The sequence below is a fragment of the Heteronotia binoei genome, chromosome 4 (genome assembly GCF_032191835.1).
Source record: "Heteronotia binoei isolate CCM8104 ecotype False Entrance Well chromosome 4, APGP_CSIRO_Hbin_v1, whole genome shotgun sequence".
NCBI lineage: Eukaryota > Metazoa > Chordata > Lepidosauria > Squamata > Gekkonidae > Heteronotia > Heteronotia binoei.
This window is the reverse complement of record NC_083226.1, coordinates 139725240-139746402: the sequence shown is the minus strand read 5'-3', so window position 1 is coordinate 139746402 and position 21163 is coordinate 139725240.

The following is a 21163-nucleotide window of genomic DNA, read 5'->3' as shown; positions in this document are numbered from 1 at the left end:
CCAGGAAACAACATCAGTGTTGTAGGCTTCTATGTCCTGTTGCTGGCACTCCAGAAGAATTGGTTGGCTACTGTGTGAGGCAGGAGGCTGGACTGGATGGACCACTAGTCTGATTCAGTAGGGCTCTTCTTATGTTCTTAATGCAGCAACCAGGTTGCCAAAACACAAAACATAACAGTCCAATCAGCAAGGTTTTGAAAAGTCTGAATTAAAACATTATTTACCAATTTAAAAGTGCACAGAATTGCAAAATGTGCATAGTAAAAATAAAATAGAATTAAAACCTCAGAGAATTAAGAAGAACACAGACAAACTTCCTTTCCCTGAACCACATGCCCTCTGGAAAAAATGGCCTTACTTGTCTTCCTAAATGTAGCTCATGAAAACACTTCACTTCTAAATACTGTTTCAATTGGAAATAAAGAAGTCAGATTTTTTTTTTAAAAAAAAGTAAATTTAAGCAGTGTGCATGTGTTGTAATATGTGTATGTTTTGAATTTCTTTTATGGTGAGTGTTATATGTCCTTTTGACGCACGAAAACCACAGATAAAGACTTGAAGGGTAAGCCACAAACCATGCTTTTGACAAAGCTCTGTTGTGATGTTATTTTCCATTTGCTTTTTCCTGGAGGTGGTGTTGCAAGCATTTAATTCTGTCTATATACTGCTGGAAGAAATGCTCTTTAATTGGTGTCTATATTTCTACTTTTGTGCAGCTTTTTCTTAACTGGAAGATTGAAGACCATGGAAATGTTGACCAGCTGTCCTTCATAATTAATTACAAAGCTTGTTACCCATGTTTTCACTATGCATAACATCTCAAGATAGCTTGTAATTTCAACACACATCAATAGCATTTTGCATTAATTGCCATTAGCAGTTGGCTAAAAGATGGTTTACTTGTTGTGGTGGGCTACATTTATAACTCCTTGGAGTTGCCCATTCATGACAGCTTGTGCACAGTTCTGTAGCTCAGAGATATCCAATGGCACAATCATCCAGTAATCAGTAGTGGTGCAAAATGTACAAGGATGCTGCTGCAGCAAGTGGCAGCAAAATGGCCGGCTCAGATCACATTGTTAAAAATAGTCATTGGAGATGGTCAAAAGGGTCATAACCTAGCTTCCAACTTATTGTGACCTTGTAGGGTTTTCAAGGCAAGAGATGTTCAGAGGTAGTTTGACATTGCCGGCATCTGCACAGAAATGCTAGACCTCCTTGGTGGTCTCCCATCCAAGTATTAACTAGGGTTAGACCTTGCTTAGGTCAGATTTGATGAGATCAGGCTAGCCTGGACCATCCAGAGCCACCTCCAAAAGCAATCTCCTAAACTGGAGATGAAGGAATTGGGTGGAGGCTGTGGGAGGGAGGGCAGAAGCCAGCATCAGTTGGATCACATTGCACCAGAATGGATTTAAGCTGTTGTCTCATTTTCCAAACTGTTCAAGCATAAAATGTCTCCTATCAGCCATCAGTTCTTATTAATTCCTAAGGTGTTCAAATGAGGACAACAAAGGAGGACAACAAGGCAGCTGTAGGGATGTTTTAATGTGAAAAAACATAGATTAAATTATCCACTATAGAAGTCCATATGTAGCTGAGTCGCGTAGCAAATTTACTTATAAAGTTTGTGGGTTCTTGGGCAACACATATGTAATAGTAATGGCAAGTTCTGGCTGAAATCCATAATTTACCACCTGACAGAGTAGGTTGCTCCTGCCATAAAAGATTTCTGCGCATGAAAAATGTAGTTCAAGATCTATGGACTTGGGACTGCCTTTTGCATGAACACTAAGCAGCCAGACAGTATGTGGTTACAGCCTTTTCAGTTCATTTAAGGGTATAACTGTCCTTAGGATTGCACTGAGAAACTTCCTGTTGATTTTTTGTGCATGACTGAGAAGTACATCACTTCTTCAGCATTTTAGAATTGCTGCCGCTTTGCAGAAAGCTTTGCTAAACCAAAAAGGTCCCATCCGGAGCAGCAAAAGGATTCATTCAGAATCTTCCTCCCATACAAGATCTTATCAATCCCCTGATTCCCCCAGAGAAATTACTGCTCTCTACCAAGAACATCACTCATACTTGGGTATGAATTTGGCTCAGACTCAGATACACTTTTATCAATTCTACTGTAATGGGAAACATTGTTTTCAATTATAAAGAATGGTTTCATATTGGACAAATGTCTAGGTTTTCAGAAGCTTGGCATGTATCTCTGCTGTGGGAAAAGTGTACATTGATTTGCAGTTGGTGCAACAGTAGAGGTGCATGTGTTTATCAAAGAGGATTTTTACAAAGCTCCCTCCACATTGTGCATTTCCATGTTGGGTATTGAGAGAGTGATGAATTGTTCCTCCTCTGTGCTTTGAGTTTATTAAGAAGAGTCTGAAAAGAAAAGCAATAAGAGGCTTACTTTTGTGGTCTGAATGCTTTCCTTTCCTTTATATTGGTCCAAAAATAAGAGCAAATCATTCCTGGGCATAGTGCAAGTCAATTTTTGTGCCATTTGCTTTTGATCTGTGTGTCTGCAGGAGAGCAGCAGAAGATAAAGTGGGTAAGTGCAAATGAGTTTAGCAAATTGACACACCATTGAGAGCCTCCTCGATGTTTTCCGCCCAGGTCTGAACTTTGAGCATTGTGATTTTGCCCTTCAGAGGACCTCACTTGCTCCCAGATCTAAATTGCTGCATTTATAGGAGAAGGCACTAGAACATTTTGTCTTCTTATTGATTTCATTGCTTTAACTGAAAAATCCACACTCTTAGATAGCTCCTATTTGTCTCTTCCTATTTACTTCTTTAAAATACACAGACACTCAGAAAGAAAGAAACACACCAACCTAAGAGACAGGTCTTGGTGAGACTGTGATATGGCCCAGAGCAGTCTTTTTTGTCTACCATGAACCCGTTATTTAAGGCAGTGGGGCAGGGGTCCCCATTTAAATAGCATGTGGCTCAGCGAAAGAATCCTGCTGCTTTGCAAACTTCACCCTTAGCCTGAAATTCATTCTCTTTCATTAAACAATCAGAACATCTTTATAAATGATTTGAATGAAGGAGTAGAGGGAATGCTTATTACATTTGCAGATGATACTACACTGGGAGGGGTCGCAAATACAACAGGAGACAGAGACAGGATACAGGATGATCTTGAGAGGCTGAGAAACTGGGCTAAAACAAATAAAATGAATTTTAATGGGATAAATGTAAAGTTCTGCATTTAGGTAGGAAGAATCCAAGGCATCATTATAGGAGGGGTGGCGGAATTTGTCTCAGCTGTACTGTGTGCAAAAGGGGTCTAGGGGTTTTAGTGGACCATACACTGAACATAAGCCAGCAGTGTGAGGTGGTAGCTAAAAAGACCAGTGCAATCACACAAAGTGATGGTATGGTATCACTTTACTCTGCTCTGGTTAGACTTCACCTATAGTATTGTTTTCAGTTTTGGGCACCAAAATTTAAGAAGACAAGCTGGAATGTGTCCAGAGGACGGCAATGAAGAAGGTGAGGAGTCTGGAGACCAAGTTCTACAAGAAAAGGCTGAAGGATCTGGGTATGTTTAGCCAAAAGAGGAGACAACTGAGAGGTGATATGAAGTTTTTGCCATCTTCTGGGCATGGAGCAGGGGTCACGGGGATGTGGGTATATAAGGGGGATGTATTTGTGAGTTTCTTGAATGGTGCAGGAGGTTGGTCTAGATGACCCTGGAGGTCCCTTCCAATTCTATGATTCTGATTCTAAGCTGGAGCAGGGATGATCTATCACAACACCACAGTCACACTATTATGCTCCAGAGATGGCAAGCTGTCGCACATCCCCTCGCTGTTACCACACTTTTGATAGCTAGGCTGAATAGGGTGTGGTACTCTTCCAGAGATCAGGATCAGAGGACTCAAATATGAGAACCACATTTTTAAAATACATAGTTTACAGCACTGTGCCAAGAAGACTCTTGCCATTAACCCAGAGTGCTTTCATTTTCCCCTGTCTCTGCTTTGCACTGCCACTATCTCTGTGTAACGAGTGAAACATTCCTTTCTGCCTAGTCTCAGCAATGGCCAAGGCTGTTCCTGCCTGATTATGCTCACACTTGCAAGGGGCCTGGGAAGAACTCTGGGGGGAGGGACTGCTTGCTTCGTGCCTTTACTTTGAATATGTAACGGTCTAAGCCTGATCTATAAGAAGGAGCAAAGTGCCCACCAAAATCAGTTTTTGCAAGGGCTGTCCTGCCCTGACCTATCATTGTATCAATAAACAGCTATTCTTGTAACAGACTGTTTCTGATCTCTGAACTGCCGGGGACTTGATACACTGGACATAACTCTGAAACTTAATTAAGTTTGTGGTAACTCTTTGGACAACCGTATTACATAATTATGAATCTCCCTGGTTCAAAAAGCTTGAGGGTGCACCCTGGTTCTATACCATCCCAAGCTGGGGCTGGTGACCAGAAAGCAATAGTTGCCTCATGTTCCCACCTGGAAAAGAAGCTCTCCTATCTGATAAACAAACCTGCATGAATGTAATGCAGAAAACATAACATCGCCTATGCTTTGCCAAGCTAACTGCTGCCCATCATGTATCTTGGTCTAGAAGGGAGCTCAATGATGTTTCTGCTTCTGCTTCCTGCCAGGTATTCTGAAGAAAGGAGAGGCTTGTGTGGGGGAGGGGGAGGGGTTGTGTACATTGGCTCTAAAGTCAGCTTCAGTATGATGCCTTATACTTAGACCATGGCCCATTGTACCCTGCTTTGTTGTGCCCTGTGTTGTCCTGGTCACATGCAAAATCTGCACAGCAGCACTGCATATTCCTAATTCAATAAGCACAAGTGCGCAAACACTGCATGAGGACATGCGTGCAATAAGAAGCTTATGAATGCTCCACACGTTGAGTTAAATCCTGCTGAGGGATTGGGCTCATTGTGGATGCATAAATGTATATCATTCCTGAGTCTCAAGGAGTGGGGAGTAGTTCCAGTATATTTATATTAAAGTCAATGCCACAGATATCAAAGCCATTAGCAGATTAACAGTAGTAGATTAGCATAGGCCCAAACAATTCCGGGAAATGTCTCACATTTACAGAGAGTAATCTTGACCTCTGTGGAAACAACTGTGATATAGCTGGGGACTTCATAGTCAAGTTTTCCTGTTAACCTAAATGCTGTTTAGTGTTCAAAAATATTTCAGGGAAATGAGAATGCATGCTGGCCAAACTTGGGGAGAGTAGTTCTAAAAAATGAGTTCAGTTTCCTTCCCTGAAAGTCCCCGCTTGATGGAGACTGCAGACAGTCAAAATGAATTGAGAATTCAGGGAAATTTCAGAACTTACTTTTCAATCAGTCATCTTCCTGGGAGAGTCCTTTTGTCATTTTTCTGCTGTGTGGTGTAGCTCAGAAGAACTTCCCACTGAAATTACTGCCACCCAGTAGGAACAGTTACAAAACCAAAAAGACCCCATTTAGAAAAGCAAAAGGGTTCATGTAAAAGATTTATTTCCAAATAAGACCCTATTACTTCTCTGATTCTCTGGAGAGAGAAAGGCCTCCCCTTGAAATGAGTGATAGTTGGCATGTGAAGTCTTCATAGTTGTTTAGAAAATTTATGTTATCTCTCCAGTGTTATGTTTGAGTCTGCTGAACAAGTAAACAATACAATAAATTCATTAAAACAGCACATAAAAACAAGCCAAGGCACAAAACAACCTTATTTAAACATTTCTTTCTTTCTTTTATACCCCATTTTTATTCCCAAAGGGGACCCCATTGGCATTTGATCAATAAAGCTGGTCATAAGCAGACCCTACAAACAGCTTTAAAAGATAGAACATCTCAGTTGAAAGTCTGTGCTAGGATATGGTCTTGCAAGGCCATTCCAGTTTGTCTAGGATCTCAGAAATATTCCATCGCTGTCCCAGGTCTCCATCCAGTGAAGCACCCCTTTCCTTCACTTCCAGAGTATCAACGTCTCTGTAGGTAATAACAACTATTGCCAACTAATCCAGAAGAGTATTTCCTGAAAGGCTGAGGGACTTGAGAGTGTTCAGTCTAGAGAAGAGTAGGTTGAGGGGGGGCATGATTTTGCTCTCTTTTAAGTATTTGAAGGGCTGTCATTTAGAGGAGGGCAGGGAGCTGTTCCTTTGGCACCAGGGGAGAAGATTCACGAGAATGGGTTTAAATTAAGGGTTGGAAGGTACTGGCTGGTGGGAAGGTAAATTTTTTTGCAGTAACTGTTGTTCAACAGTGGAATCAGCTACCAAGGGAGGTGGTGAGCTCTCCCTCACTGGCAGTCTTTAAGCTGGATGAACACTTGTCAGGGATGCTCTAGGCCGATCCTGTATTGAGCAGGGCATTGGAACAGATGGCCTGTATGGCCCCTTCCCACTCTATGATTCTGACTTACAGCACTCTTTACCACATTGCTGTTTATAGGCCCTGCCAAGTTACCAAGTCTCCTGCTTTGCTCATTCTAACTAGTGTGGGGATGTTTTCTTGTGCTTTTGCACCTTAGGAATGGCAAGCTTTAGCACTGCCCTCCCCTTTTATTATTGTTCAGAAAGAAGGATCAGATTAGCTGTGGGTTGGGCACAGTGATCAGGCTTCAGGCATTCAGAATATAAGGAAGTTTAATAAATTTAAAGAAAATACATGGTCTATACAACACCAGGCTGAGCAAGGATAAAAAGAAAATGATGTAAACACACAGTCCTCTAAACTCTAACTCAGTAGTTATCCAGAATGATATTAAAATAAGACAAGTGGAGAGCCTACAAGGACTTGTGGGGTCTTATTGTTTTAAATTTATGGAAAATCAGGCCAGCCTGACTTTTTGATTATGAACAAAAATCTTTAACTCTTTGGTTTTTATTTTGTAGATGAAATAATTACAAAAACAGAGTTTACATATGGTAGCTCTAACCTTGAGCTCAGGATAATTGATGTCAAAGGAGGAGAGAAAAGGGTCCAGAAATATAAACTTCTAGTACACTTATAACTATGAAAATACATACTCTAGAGCCAATGTTCCCTAGAAGCTGCAAAGTCTTGTGAGCAAAAAGTCTACTTTGTGAGCTACTGCATACATTAGTTTGCTCTGGGGCCATTTTTCCTGAGCTAAGACAAAAAATGTGTGAGCCGGAGACTAAAAAACTGTGAGCTAGCTCACACCAACTCAGTTTAAAGGGAACACTGCCTAGGACATAATCCGCCTCCATGCAGGCACAGCATCCATGGCCAAAAGCCTTGGTCCACTGCCTCTGACTCAGTACACACAGCATGCCATGCTATTGCCAGAAATGGGAGATCCATGTACATCTTCCATAGCAAACAGAAATACATTGAGCCAGGTGGTGCAAGGGAACAGGACAGAATGGAAATACAACAGGCATTCCTGATAACTGCTTGATCTGTGTTTGGTTGAGAATGTTTTGTGGAGGGGAGCAGAGCTCTATTGAGCATAAACCTGATTCCTCGGCTTGCACAGGGGATAGAACACAATCTTGATTCTGTCTCTCTTGTCAGAATAAACACTACAGTTGAAACTGAAACTTGTTACATCATATTTATTTATTTATTTTATTCCATTTGTATCCCGCCCTCCTTACCTAGGCGGGCTCAGGGCGGCTCACATAGACATGCATGTGCATGAGTAAACACAGTAATACATTAAAAACATAAACCAAAGAATAATATAAAAACATAAAATACATAAAATATTTTGGTGCTATAATCTTAGTTTTCAACTCTCTGTAAGCCGATCTTAAGTTGTCTTCTCTGCAGCTGCTGTACAGTGGATTACAAGGGATGGTTCATAAGTTACCTAGGACTGTTGTGGCCAGCAGTCTAGTTTACAAATGCCTGGTGGAAGAGTGCCGTCTTACAGGCCCTGTGGAACTGTATGAGCTCTTGCAGAGCCCTGACCTTTTCCAGCAACTCATTCCACCAGCGTGGAGCCACTACAGAGAAGGCTCTGGCTCTAGTTGTCATGAGCCTGGCCTCCTTAGGATTGTAAATAGATTTTGTGATCCAGACCGAATCATAGAATAAAGCTCTCGCTAGAGGATCTGAAATATTTCTGAAATAAAAATGTGCTCTGCTCAAGTTTGGGCGGGGCTGTGGCTCAGTAAAAGAGCCCCTGCTTTGCATGCAGATGATGCCAGGTTCAATCCCTGGCATCTCCAGTTAAAAGGACCAAGTAGGAGGTGATGGGGAAAACCTCAGCCTGAAACCCTGGAGAGCCACTGCTGGTCTGACAGGACAATATGGACCTAGATGGACCAAGGGTAGGGACTAGGAAACTTCAAGCTTGCAGTTCATCTTAAAACTGTGAGCAATCACACAATAGTTCTAAGGGAGACAGAGAATCAAAAATATTTTTAAATTTGGCAGTGGGGAATGCTCTACCATTCATCCTTCACCAGAAAAACACTGGTGTACGTAGTGCAGCAAGCCCAAACTGTTTTTTAGAGGATCTTGCTTGCTACGCGAAAGAGGCAGAGCAAGTTGCAGCCCTGGGGGCAGCTTGTGTGAAATTGGAAGGAAGCCATGCAGAGAAGAGAAGTGTGTGACTGGAACAAGGCTAGTGGGGAATCAGTCAGAGTTTTCTCAAGTCTCTGGTCAACATGCTTTCCATGGGTATCACCCAGTGGGAAGTTCTCCTGAGCAAGCAAATCCCCTTGAAATAGGTGATGGTGTACCTCAGCAGTGCTGCAACACCATGCCCTGAAATGATAATGTTGAGACTGTCGATATGGCAGCCTTCAGTATACCCAGTTCCAGGCTATGGTATGTGTGTGTCTTGAATAAATGCTTTTAGGAAAGGTAGACTTTTCTTCTAATATTCCCCACCCAAGCCCATGCAAGGGCACATGGCACCCCAGGCAGCCTTGCTGCCCACTGCCCCCCACGCCCCTGCCTCCACCACCCTCTCCGCGGTGCCTCCCTTCCCTCCCACCCACTTTTTCCTGCCTGGGTAACCAACGGTGAAGTACCTCCCCTCCCCACGGATCAGCAGGAAAAGCCATGCTGAGACCGGCGTTCCTATGCTGGCCTTCTGGTGCTCTCAGCACTTTCAGCGCTGGGGTAGAAGCAGGAAGGACAGCGAACCTCTGAAAAAAGTGCCTCCTCCCCACTTTCCTTCAACATGATCCAAGGAGGAAGTGGGAAGGAAGTGGCGGCTGCCAGCGCTGCTTTTTCAGTGGTTCACTGTCCTTGCCACCACCACCCCAGCACTGGAAGTGCTGAGAGCACCAGAAGGCCAGCATAGAAGCGCCAACCTCGGCGCAGCTTTTCCCACCAATCTGCTGATTGGCAGATGGGGCAGCCTTGAAAGAGCCCCAGGAGCCAGCACTTCACCACCAGTTCCCCAGGCAGTAAAAAGTGGGTGGGAGGGAGGGGGAGGCAACTAGGGATTTACCTAGGGGGCAGGGTGGGGGTGAGGGCTGATTTTGGTGCCCCTGCCCTGCTGGCACACTAGACAAATGCCTAATTTGCCTAGTGGATGGGCCAGCCCTGTCCTCACTCCACACACATCTGGGGGTTAGCACATGCTTTAGGAAGGTGGAATCCATGGACTTGTGTTGTCAGTCATATCAGTCAGCACAGAGGAGCAGTGTGCTGCCATCACTGATTAGATTGGGAGGGCCAGGCTTAAAACTACTGAAACTCAACATTGCTGAAATCACTAAAATTCATGCATCCCTAAAGTGTAAACTGTGGGTAAATATTAACAATCCCAACAATGTATTTAGAAGATCACTGACTTTGAATTTTGCACCACTGGCATGTGGTATGTAATATTTTGTCATTTCGTGAGGGACACATATTTCCTAATGCATGACAACTTTCACATTAATACTAATGGGTGATGCGCCCTCCCAGTTGCTAAATAAAAAAAATATTGTTCTTTTGTTTCCAAAGTGGCACCTCTCCAGGGATAGATACAAGTTGCCAGAAACAACCTGGAAAGTGAAATCACAATCCCGAAACACCAGATGAGCACTGGAAGAGGGAGAGACACAACAAAAGGCACATCCTGGACATCTGGCTCCTGATTCAGATCAAAGATGCCCCCTTTAAATCTCCCCTCCCCCCCCCCATTCAGAGGAATAAATCTCTTCCAGTATGTGGAGTTTTATTTCTGTTTGTTTATATTTTGTTTCTAGGATTTCTGTTTTGCTTTTGGCTTGTCTTTTAAAATGCTGTTTTTCAGTCTGGTTTTTTAAATCTCTCTCCATCCATCTATCTTCTCATGGGTCCACAGTTTTTGCCTTTAACTTTTAAACTGAAAGGGGGTTCCTGAAATCATTTGCATTTAATGGATACTGTAAGGTACTTTGGGGACTTGAGTAAAAAGGCGGGACCCAAACTGTATAAACACAACCAGGGGAATCCCATTTGACAACCTTGGCATAATATTAAAATTGCACAGGTATATACAAACACCTGGAACACCTTGGCCTAGAGGCCTGGCATTCTCCCCTGCCTGAAGTTGTGCTTCCAAGTTCTGGGAACAACTCCCTCCACATTTCCACAGCCTTGCCAGCAAATGCTTGAGGAATAGGAGGAGATATCCAGCTTCTCTTTTGCTTGTGGACCACCTGCTTACTATACTCTCCCTGTGAAGCTGGGCTTACTTGTTTGTGTCCCTGAAGTCCTTTTCAAGCATTACATCCATGTATATCAGGAGAGACCCAGCTGTGCATAAGTCCTCTTGAGATGCATGATCACAATGTTGTCTGTGTGACAACCCATTAAGAACTCAAGGGAACATAAGAGGAGCCATGTTGGATCAGGTCAATGGATCATCCAGTCCAACACTCTGTGCCACACAGTGGCACAGTGGTCAAAACCCAGGTGCCATCAGGAGGTCCACCAGCAGGGCCAGACCAGTCATGTTCCCTGAACTTTTTGTAAAAAGTATTTTCCATTACCACCCTTTACTCCATTACTGTTGGGTAACGAAATGTGGGAAATAAGTACACACACACATATATGAGATAACAGGAAAATTAATATTTATTTGATACTGGCTGCCAATCAAATTGATAAACACAACCTCTTTCTCCCTCTAAAGGATTGTTGCTATGATTATAACTCTAATAGTCATCCCTATTAAAACAGATAGCCTAATCTTTACCCCAATCAGTACTTCTTCCATTCACTAATATATGGAGGAAGACATCCCAGCTGACCTCACAATTTCACTTAGAAGGCAATTCACCTTTGGGATACTTGTAGTCAGTTGAAGTAAACAGCCTCCTACTTCCTGGTGCAGCTGACGCTTTTCCAAAACCCTAGCCAGCTTTAGTAGCAGGTGTGGGTTGCCAAGCCCAAGAGAAAAACTTTCTTTTAGCATCAGTTGGCAATCTAGTTATCTTGACAATCAAAACAGTAGTGCTGAAAACCCTACAATCCCCTTCACCAAATGAATCAAACCAACCTACCTCCCATTTGGAGAGTTCTGTCTATGAGTTATCTGCACCAAAGCAAGGATTCCAGATATTGTCTTTGTTCAAAAGGGTGACCTATCTTAACCAGTCTGGTTATCAGACAGCTGTTCTTTATAACAATAATGAGAAAGCTGTTAACCCTCCTTGGCAGGTCAAAGATGCTTTTCCAAGGACAGAGAGAGACATAAAACAAACCACTTTTTGTCTATGAAAGATAAAACAGAATTTCATTTAAAAGTCTCTTTTGTTTGTGGCTTTAAAAAGCTTGATGCCAGGATATTGATAAAATACACTAGGAGTCATTAAAAAGTCCAAAGATCTTCTTTAAAGTTATAAAAACTACCTTTTACTACTTACTCTAATTTATCCAGTCAGTGTTCTAAACTATGCTTAATTCTTAAAATGAAGGGAATTAAGTTGGACTCCATTCAGGGATCAACAGAATGCCTTTAAGTTCACAATTGGACTACTCTGTATGAGGTGAAACCAAACACCTGCCCTGGGGCAGTTCTTCAGTGCTGAAAGATCGAATATAATTAGACAATAAGATATTCACTTGGATTGTCATAGACAGTGATTAATGTACTGTGCTCTTTTAACCCAATAGATTTTCTTTTCAGATTCAAATAAACTCAAGATGCCTGACTCCTAAATGATGAAACCGGGCTGATGGCATTCATTCATTCTTATTAATTAGTCAGTAAAATTGAGAGACAAAAATGAAAGGACAGAGAATGCATTTGTGCATTTATCAGAGTGGCTAACAATTCATCATAACACTGAATTACACACACACATTTTAAAAGCCTAGGAAGACTCTGATCAAGGTTTTTCTAATCCTAAACTACAACTTTATATCGGGAATGGTAACCCTAAACTATAATCCTATGTCAGCAGTTATTCTTGCCCAAATTTGAAGCTCTAAATTACATGAATTTGTTTCTTGACATGCAATCAATGCATTAAATTACCCCCTTGAACTGTTCGTTATTACCAGATTGTGCAAAGAGCGTCATGAGCACTCAGTTTGCCATCATTTCCTTCCCCTCCCCTCCTTTCTGCACAGTAACAAAACACTGGCAAAGACCATTCTTGATTATGTTTTTTTTTAAATCACACATTGAACTAATTCTTCATGAAGTTATATGTAAGTGCTTCAAGGTTGCTCTTCTGCAACCTTGCAGAGTTGCAAGGTTGCCAAACTCCACAAACCACAGAGTTTATCAAAGTACACATCCACAGAGAGAAAAGATACAAATGAACAGAAGAAACATTGAAAGACAATGTGTAAACCAGGTACTAAATAACAGGACCACCAGAAAGGTGATGAAAGAAAGAAGAAGCTTACAATCTCCTTTACCCTCCTCCCCCACAACAGACACCCTGTGAGGTAGGTGGGGCTGAGAGAGCTCTCCCAGAAGCTGCCTTTTCAAGGACAACTCTGTGAGAGCTATGGCTAACCCAAGGCCATTCCAGCAGCTGCAAGTGGAGGAGTGGGGAATCAAATCTGGACCGGTTCTCCCAGATAAGAGTTCACACATTTAACCACTACGTCAAACTGGTTCTTTGGTGTAGATTGCAGGAAATGAGTAATTCAAGCATGGTTTAGAATTTCAGGAAGCCAAAGAGAGAAAGGCCTGGCAGATTGTTGGAAAGAGCCAGTGACAGAGCAGAGGACATGAGGGCAAGGGCTCTTCCTCTGGCATCAGAATCTAAATAATGTCCCAAGCCTGGCACATGAAAAGCAAATTATGCCTTTGCAGTAGGTATTACCATGCATGGCATAAAGTCTGCTTTTGCCCTAAGTCCCATCAGCTGACACCCTGAAGCATGAAATTTGATTCTCTCTCACACACACATGCAGAATACCTCTCTACAGCAGACATTATCACTACAAAAATTTGCCAGCCCATTTGAACAAGAGATGTCTTTGAATGCCTTCCGCAGTAATGATTGCCACAGGCCAAGTTCATTCACTCTGAAGAGCATTTATTTGAACTTTGAGTGACCCCTTGTCCTTTAATACAGAGTAATCTGAACAGAAGGCATTCTGCCAGTTCACAAATTTACCTGCTTTAATCCAGTTTCAACTATTCTTCTACAATGAAACCTGAGTAAGTCATTTTCCCCCCCACAATGCATCCATGCCAGCATTTCTCAGGACAAAACCAGACACGATTCTGGAAATACATAACTGGATCTGTTATGTATGGCCCACACTGAGCCTCTAGGCTAGAGAGCTCCAGTTAGAGCTGTCATTGCCAAATCCAGCTTGAGAAATTCCTGGAGATTTGGGGGTGGTGCCATAGAATCTGGCCTCTGAAGTTGCTGTTTCCTCTAGGGCAAGAGTATCAAACATGCGGCCCGGGGACTGAATCAGGCCTGCAGAGGGCTCCTATCAGGATTTCTTTGTCCATAAACATAAACACAATTTCAACAGGAAGGAAGAAAATTTAAAAATGAATAGGCTTCCAGTCCTGAAAAACACAAAATGCTCTACATCTTGCAACAGAACTACAAATACGATTAGAATTTCAATAGCTAATCCATATACAAAAGAATCCCCTCAGGAAAGCTCCTCTATTAACATGTCACAGATTGGGAGGCTCCCACAAGATAATGACTCCGCCCTATCCCACTTTCTTAGGTAGATATAAACTACCTGCCTACCATCTTCTTCTTACTTTGACCCAGAGAGAACTCCAGTTTTCTGGGTTATACCTCTAAGGATGTTAGTCACAGTTGCTGGTGAAATATCAAGTCTCACAATGTCAAGACCATGGCCATACAGCCTGGAAAATCTACAACTAATGAAGTTAAAGTTACTGGAGACATTGAATGAATATATGTGGAGATATACAGAACGTAAAAATGATGAAAGAAAAATTTCAGCTAAGTGGTATTCAGGCAAGTTAATCCATAAAACGAAGGCACTTTTCCTTATGCCACTTTACTACAAAAACAAATGAAAGTACTCAATAGCTGTTTTTAAACAAAGAAAAATAAGGACCCTGGGATGGTCAAAACAAAATGGCCAATAAAATATGAAAATGATGAAAAAAATTGGAAGTTGGTAGAAGGATTCTGGAAAGTGAAAAATAAAATTAAAATTAAAAAGAGTTCCAAGAGCAAAGAATTAACAAAAGAGTATTGAGTCAGCATGGCACAAAGTTCATGCACTACAATCAAACTTTATAGACCTTGAAAAGACAAGTGATATGGAGGAAAGAACCAGGAAAACAATCAAGAGTAAGTAAAAAAATTATGACCCAGCTAGGTGCATGTTTCCTTGGAAATCAATGTGAACAAGTTCATTAGGCCTTCTTATTTAGCAGAGGTGTGCACATTTAATGTCCCATTACCTAGCTGACAGCACAATTTGGTGGCAACAAACAGGAGGACTCAGGAAATAACAGCGGAAAAGATGTAATGTGGAAACAAAATTCAGTGGGCTCAGTCATTGCAGCATGAAGGGGGAATTGGTGGAAATCACTGCCCCCTCTTAGAATAATTTATGTCTTTTGTAGCAACAGAATTTACTTAGAGACATTCAATTATATTGTACAGTGTTCACAGAACGGATAATTTGTGGACTTGCCCTAAGGTCACATGACCTATTTGCTCCAGAAAGTATTTTAGATTTATATTAAACTTATTTTAAGCTATTTTAAGCCATACCTCTGTCTGTAGACAGATGGGGAATTTGGTTTGGTATGGAAATATACCTCAAATGCATATGTACACTTTTTTTTTTCTTCAAATGATGGGTTTAGGGTTGCCAAGTCCAATTCAAGAAATATCTGGGGACTTTGGGGGTGGAGCCAGGAGACTTTGGGGGTGGAGCCAGGAGATGTTAGGGGTGGAGCCAATATCAAGGCTGTGAAAAGCATAATTGCCATCAAGGCCTGGCGCCTGAAGAGCGCTGGGAGAAGCCTGCCTGGGCGGCCTCCGCGGGGCTTTCCTGGCCGCCCTCCTGACGCAAGCAGGCCCCAGGCGAGGTGGGCCGGAGGTTCCCGCACCGCAGCCGCATTAGCAGCTGTCCCTCCCTCCTCCTCCCGCTCGTCCTCCCCGCCCCTCAGCAGTTGCCTGAGGCTGGAGGCCTGGGTGAAGCAGGGCGGTGGCGCGGGCATGGAGAGCGGGGCCGGGGGCTCAGGGCCTCCTCCTCGGCCTCTGGCGCTGCCACGCGTGGAGAAGCCTCTCCGGCAGGCCTTATACATGACGGGCGCTCTGGTGCTGGTGGGGCGGCCGTGCTGCGGGGCGGCCGTGCTGTGCAGCACCTTCCTGCACCCCTTCAAGAGCTCCCTCACCGCCCTGGGCTATGCCTGGCTCCGCCGCCTCCGCCGCGCCCGTCCTCCTCGCCGCGCTCCTGCTGCCCCTCTGCTGCGCCAACGCCGCCGGCGAGGCCCTCAGCTGACAGCTCCTCCGCCGCCGCCTCCTCCTGCTGCTGGGTGCCAGCGGGCCTGCCGCCTACGGCCTCACTGGGCGGGGAGGGGGCGGCAGCGGTGCAGCGCGGCGCGGCGGCCTCACCAGCTCCGGGATGGGGCAGCTCGCCATTTCCCCCCTCCCCCCACTTCCGTTTTTTGGGGGAGTGGGGGAAGAGGGTGGAAATCCTGGGGTCCCCCGCCAGGGCGGGAGGGTTGGGAAGCCTAGATGGGTTCCTGTTTTAAAAAAATATTCAGCTATGTTAGGACATAAAAGTCAGGAATTGCTCTACAAATGTCACGAAGCATCTGGAATTTGAATTGGCCTTGCTTGAAATACTATTAAAGCAAGCTAGGGGCACTGGAAGAAGTAAACAATAGTTCAAATAACTTGATCAATGTTTTTCAAGGAGAAAAGAAGGGAAAGGACACCTGACTTATTGGAAACACACATCTGCCGCATGAATGTGTTAAAAGTCTGTGGGTTTAAGAATTTTTGAAAACTATTTTTAAAAACAGTGAACAAAAATTAGCTGCAAAACAAAACCTTCTGTAACCTTTTCCCCAATCTGATTTAATCGTATTAAATAAGACTTTCCCCAACATTGTTTTCCAACTAAAAAGCCTCTCTAGCTGAAAGTACCATTACAAAATGGATACCTACTTTTATTCCTTACTGGGGCTTAACCTGCAGAGCCATGTTTGGTCAGGAAATAGAAAGGGAATAAGTGAATAAACTATTCTATTCTGTTCCAGGGGAAGGCCCAGCTTCAGTACCTTCACCTCCATTGAACTCAATCAGATCCAGCGATGTTTGCAATTAATTGATGGCACTACATTTTAGTAGGTTATCTGCAAAAAGATTTGTATCCATCATCAACAACTGCCTCTCAGCCTGATGGCGGGCATTATAAACATGCACCTATCACTATGGGGTTGGTTGTCCCAAAATATAGCCAACTATTTTAACATGAACAGACTTATTTTATGTGGCTGATTTCAAAATTCAAAAAACATCTAAAAACAAATTCAGTGGGTTATAGTTTCTGAATAGGGTTGCCAAGTCCAATCCCAGAAATATCTGGGGACTTTGGGGGTGGAGCCAGGAGACACTGGGGTGGAGCTAGGGGGAGGGGGAAAATGGCACCGGGGAGCGTGGCAAGCCGCCCAGTCTCAGAGCGGGTGACGCCGCTGCGCAGCTGCCGCCTCTTCTCCGCTCGCCGTGGCTGCCTCTCCGAGATGGGCTCAGTCTGAGCCCATCTCAGAGGAGCAGCTGCGGTGGGGGGGGGGGGTGGCAGCGGCGCGGCGGCCTCGCCGGCTCCACTCCACCTCTGGGCTGGAATCGGAGGGGGGGTGGAGGCGGGCAGGGGGCGTGGTGAGCCGCGAGTCTGGGTCCTAGAAGGGCCCGGATTCGCGGCTCACCTTGCTCCTGGCCTGCCTCCGCCCTCCCTTGGTTTTGCCTGCGCAGCTGCCGCCTCTTGGCTGCTCCTCCGAGATGGGCTCAGCCTGGGCCCATCTCGGAGGAGCAGCTGCAGTGGGCGGGGAGGGGGCGGTGGCAGCGCGGCGGCCTTACCCGCTCCGGGATGGGGCGGCTCGCATGCTCCCCGGTGCCATTTCCCCCCTCCCCCCACTTCCATTTTTTGGGAGAGCGGGGGAAGAGGGTGGAAATCCTGGGGTCCCCCGCCAGGGCGGGAGGGTTGGGAAGCCTATTTCTGAAAGACCATAAAATATTAAAACCCCTAGTAAGTCTTTCAGAATTCTGTTAAATTCTACTTCAGTAATGCTACACATGTCAAGGAAAATGATTGCAGAAAAAATGCAGATAGATTACTGCCTAGTTACTGCAGTTTATGCTGCTACAAACTAGACTCATAGAACCAGAGATAGATCCTTATTTATAACCACCCCCCAACTAGTTACAAAATCATCCACCATTTTGAGAATATAAGCAGTCCTCCCCTCCACACACAATCTTAATATGAGTTCTGGAAGGGACCCTTAAATGTACCACATTTCATTCTTTTATCACAAAATGCACAGTTGTAATTTGTTTTCTTTATGGTGTCTTCTCAAATGTTTCCCTCAAAGAATGCTGCAGTGGCATACAAAGCTCATTCCATATCCTCACCTATTTTTCCCCTTGGAAGTCCAGAAGAATGAAATTTGACCTTCCAGTATTGGCTTGCTGTTTTCAGGCTAGAAGAAGCTGAAGATGGGGCCGTATCAACAAGCTGTGATAACCAGTGACCAGTTTGCAGGCTAAAGCTCAAGGCATAGGCCAGTGTTTATGTCCTGTGCGAGAATTGTGTGCTTTCCACCACAAATAATCTAGCCTGGGAACATACCATGAAGGAGCTGGCTTTGTGTGCCTGGCTCTTTAGCTGACTTGACACCAGCCTATGCATTTTCTACACTATGCCAGCTGGTCATGGGCCCCAAGGGACCTGGCTCCAGCTGGGGATAAATGGAGTATGGTTACCGCAGTGCACCCTATCTGCCAGGACTGAAGACTCTGCAGTGAGAAGGCGGGATCTGTCTGCATGAGGCCACAGGGGACTCTCCTCAGCCCTTGAGGATTCAGTGAAGCATTACAGGGATTGCAGGCAGAACTCCCTCCACCATGCACCTTGTTCCAGCCTCTGCTGTCATTGCCTACATGATTCCTTGCAGTCCTCTATAAAGCTTTTGCATTGAAAAAAAATTAATGCTCTCTGGCATAATTGCCACCAGATAATTATCTTTTCCTTATGCTTTTGCATCTTTTTCCTGATAGACTTTGCTCCTTAGACCAGGGCGATGCATTTGGCATCTTTTCTATTATAAAAAGGCTTATCAAAAGTTTTTGAGGTAAATTATATTATTCCCCCCTGAGGTTACTGTGATTAGCTAATGCAGACATTTGCTCAGGTACACGCATGACAAAAGGTGCAGGACTCTGAAAAGTAAGGTCACCTGTCTTAAGACTTCAGCAGGTTAATGTGCTAATGGGGTTCCATATGTTGAATGTTATTAGTACTAACAAATGAGTTTTGAGGTCCAAAGTGCAAAATGGCATTGAAGTCCAAAATAATGTTTGAGGCATTAGCTGAGCCATTGCTAAGCTGAGAAGCAGTGCAGCTGTATTTCTAAATGTAAAAACTACCCACATTTCTGGTTGGATGCAAAGTACTGTAAAAGCAAAAGCCATGGAAAAGGACTTCCTCACATTCCCTATTCAACTACAGCCCATTCAGCCCCCACCCCACCCCCATTCTGTTACTGAGGATTAGGGATTCTCACAAACAGCAAGTAGGAGGCTGTAGGGAGGGGGGAATCATCCCTCTCCTCCAAATGAAGTTCAATTCTACAAGAATAAGGGCCATCGTAACGAGAGAAGAACACCCCTAAACTGAACTCCATGTCCTTCTGAGCTCCTAGTATCCTACTGCCCTGTGTTCTTTCTCTCTGTTCTTTCTCTCTGTACATTACATTACATTATTTCTGGAAGAATTATATTCTTTATATGGGGGGAGGATGATGCATGCATATTTCATGCCAAGCACCGTCTCAGAAGAGGCATTCCCTCCAGAATGAGAGAGCCTGGCCTTTTCAAAGCTATCATTTAAAAATAATTAATTAATTAATGGTCTGGATCCAACCACACAGAGAAAACTTAAATGCACTTAAGTTTTCTGAAGCGGGGATAGTGATTTTTGATAATTTTTGCCCTGCCCCCCCCCCCCCCCCCCCCCCCCCCCGCTGCAGATCCTCACTATGTTGGTTCCAAAGGTCTACTGAACAAAATATCAGGGGCCTAAGTTGGCTCCAGTGGAAGGGTGAATTTTAGTACTCCCTTTTAAGAAAACATAAGGGCAGTTAAGTATTCTTAACTGTGTGGTTTGGTTCAGGCTATCCTTTTAAGATCTGTTCCCCAGTTAATTAGGGACATCTTTTTTAATTGAGCAAAAGGTTTTAAAAGAGAAAATACTTATAATATATTGAAGCATATGATTTTTTCAATTTATAACTATCAAAGTTAAAAACAGGATTTGATCAATTTATTTAACTAATTAATTAATGAAATATTAGAGCACTCATAGCTATGTTGGTGCAAGAAGTGATGGTCAACATGAGGTTGAAATAAAAAAAAAAAACAGCTTGGAAAGCTAAGGTAGTTTGCCTCCCAGATTGGCAATATGATAGTTTTAATCCAAGGCCACTTCCAAACTTTGGAAACTAGGAATGTCAAACACCTGCCAGTTTGAGTCACATCCTAATTGCCCATGGCAATCAAGCAACCAATTAATCAACAGACTGTTTGGTTGTTCACAACCTGTTTGCATCTATTTGCAGGAATTGCCTACTTTCAGCTATTATCAGCTGATAAAGGAACAGCTGAGAGTTGGCTTTTGATCTCCTGCTGGAAAAATTTTGCTGTGTGTTGTGAGAAAAAGACCGCCGCCTCAATTCAGATGCCACTGAAGATCATCCACCAGAGCAACTAGCACTGTCTCCATCCCATGACCCGGACGAAAGCCAGATTGATAGGGATCGAGAACGGAAGCATCCTCCAGGAAACTCTGTAATTGCAACGCCACTGCCCTCTCAATAAGTTTACCCAAAAAGGGTAAATTCGAGACTGGCCGATAATGTGCCAATTCAGCTGGATCTAACGTTGGTTTTTTCAAGGCGGGGCGGACCACCGCCTCTTTAAGAGGTGCTAGAAAATGCCCTTCCATCAGGGATCTATTTATGATATCCCGTACAGGATACCTAAGCTCCCTCCAGTAGGTTTTAATGAGCCAGGAGGGGCTAGGGTCCAAATTACAAGTTGTAGGGCGTGCAGACAACGGGATCCTGTCAACTTCCTCCAGACTGAGAGCATTGAAACCATCCAGAACACAGTCCGAAGACAGGCACAGAGCCTCAGGTTCCCATACTGTCTCCAATGTGGCGGGGAAGTCGCAGCGCAGCGATGCGACCTTATCTGGAAAAAAAAATCGCAAAACCCTCACAGCCAATCTCCAATTGATTAGAATTTGGACTGCCCTGTGGCAGCGTTATAAGAGTCCGAATTGTGTTGAACAGTTGTGCCAGGTGCGAAATTGCAGACGTAATCTTAGCCGCAAAGTATGTTTTCTTTGCGGCTTTGACTGCCATCTCATAGGACTTCATAAATTCTCTATAAGATGTTCTAGTCTCTTCGTCTCGAGTACACCGCCATTGCCTCTCTAGTCATAACACCAGTAATTGGTGTTGGGTAATTACCAAGAATGAACTCAAGGAGAAGGGCCCTCCAGATTGGTTTTTGAT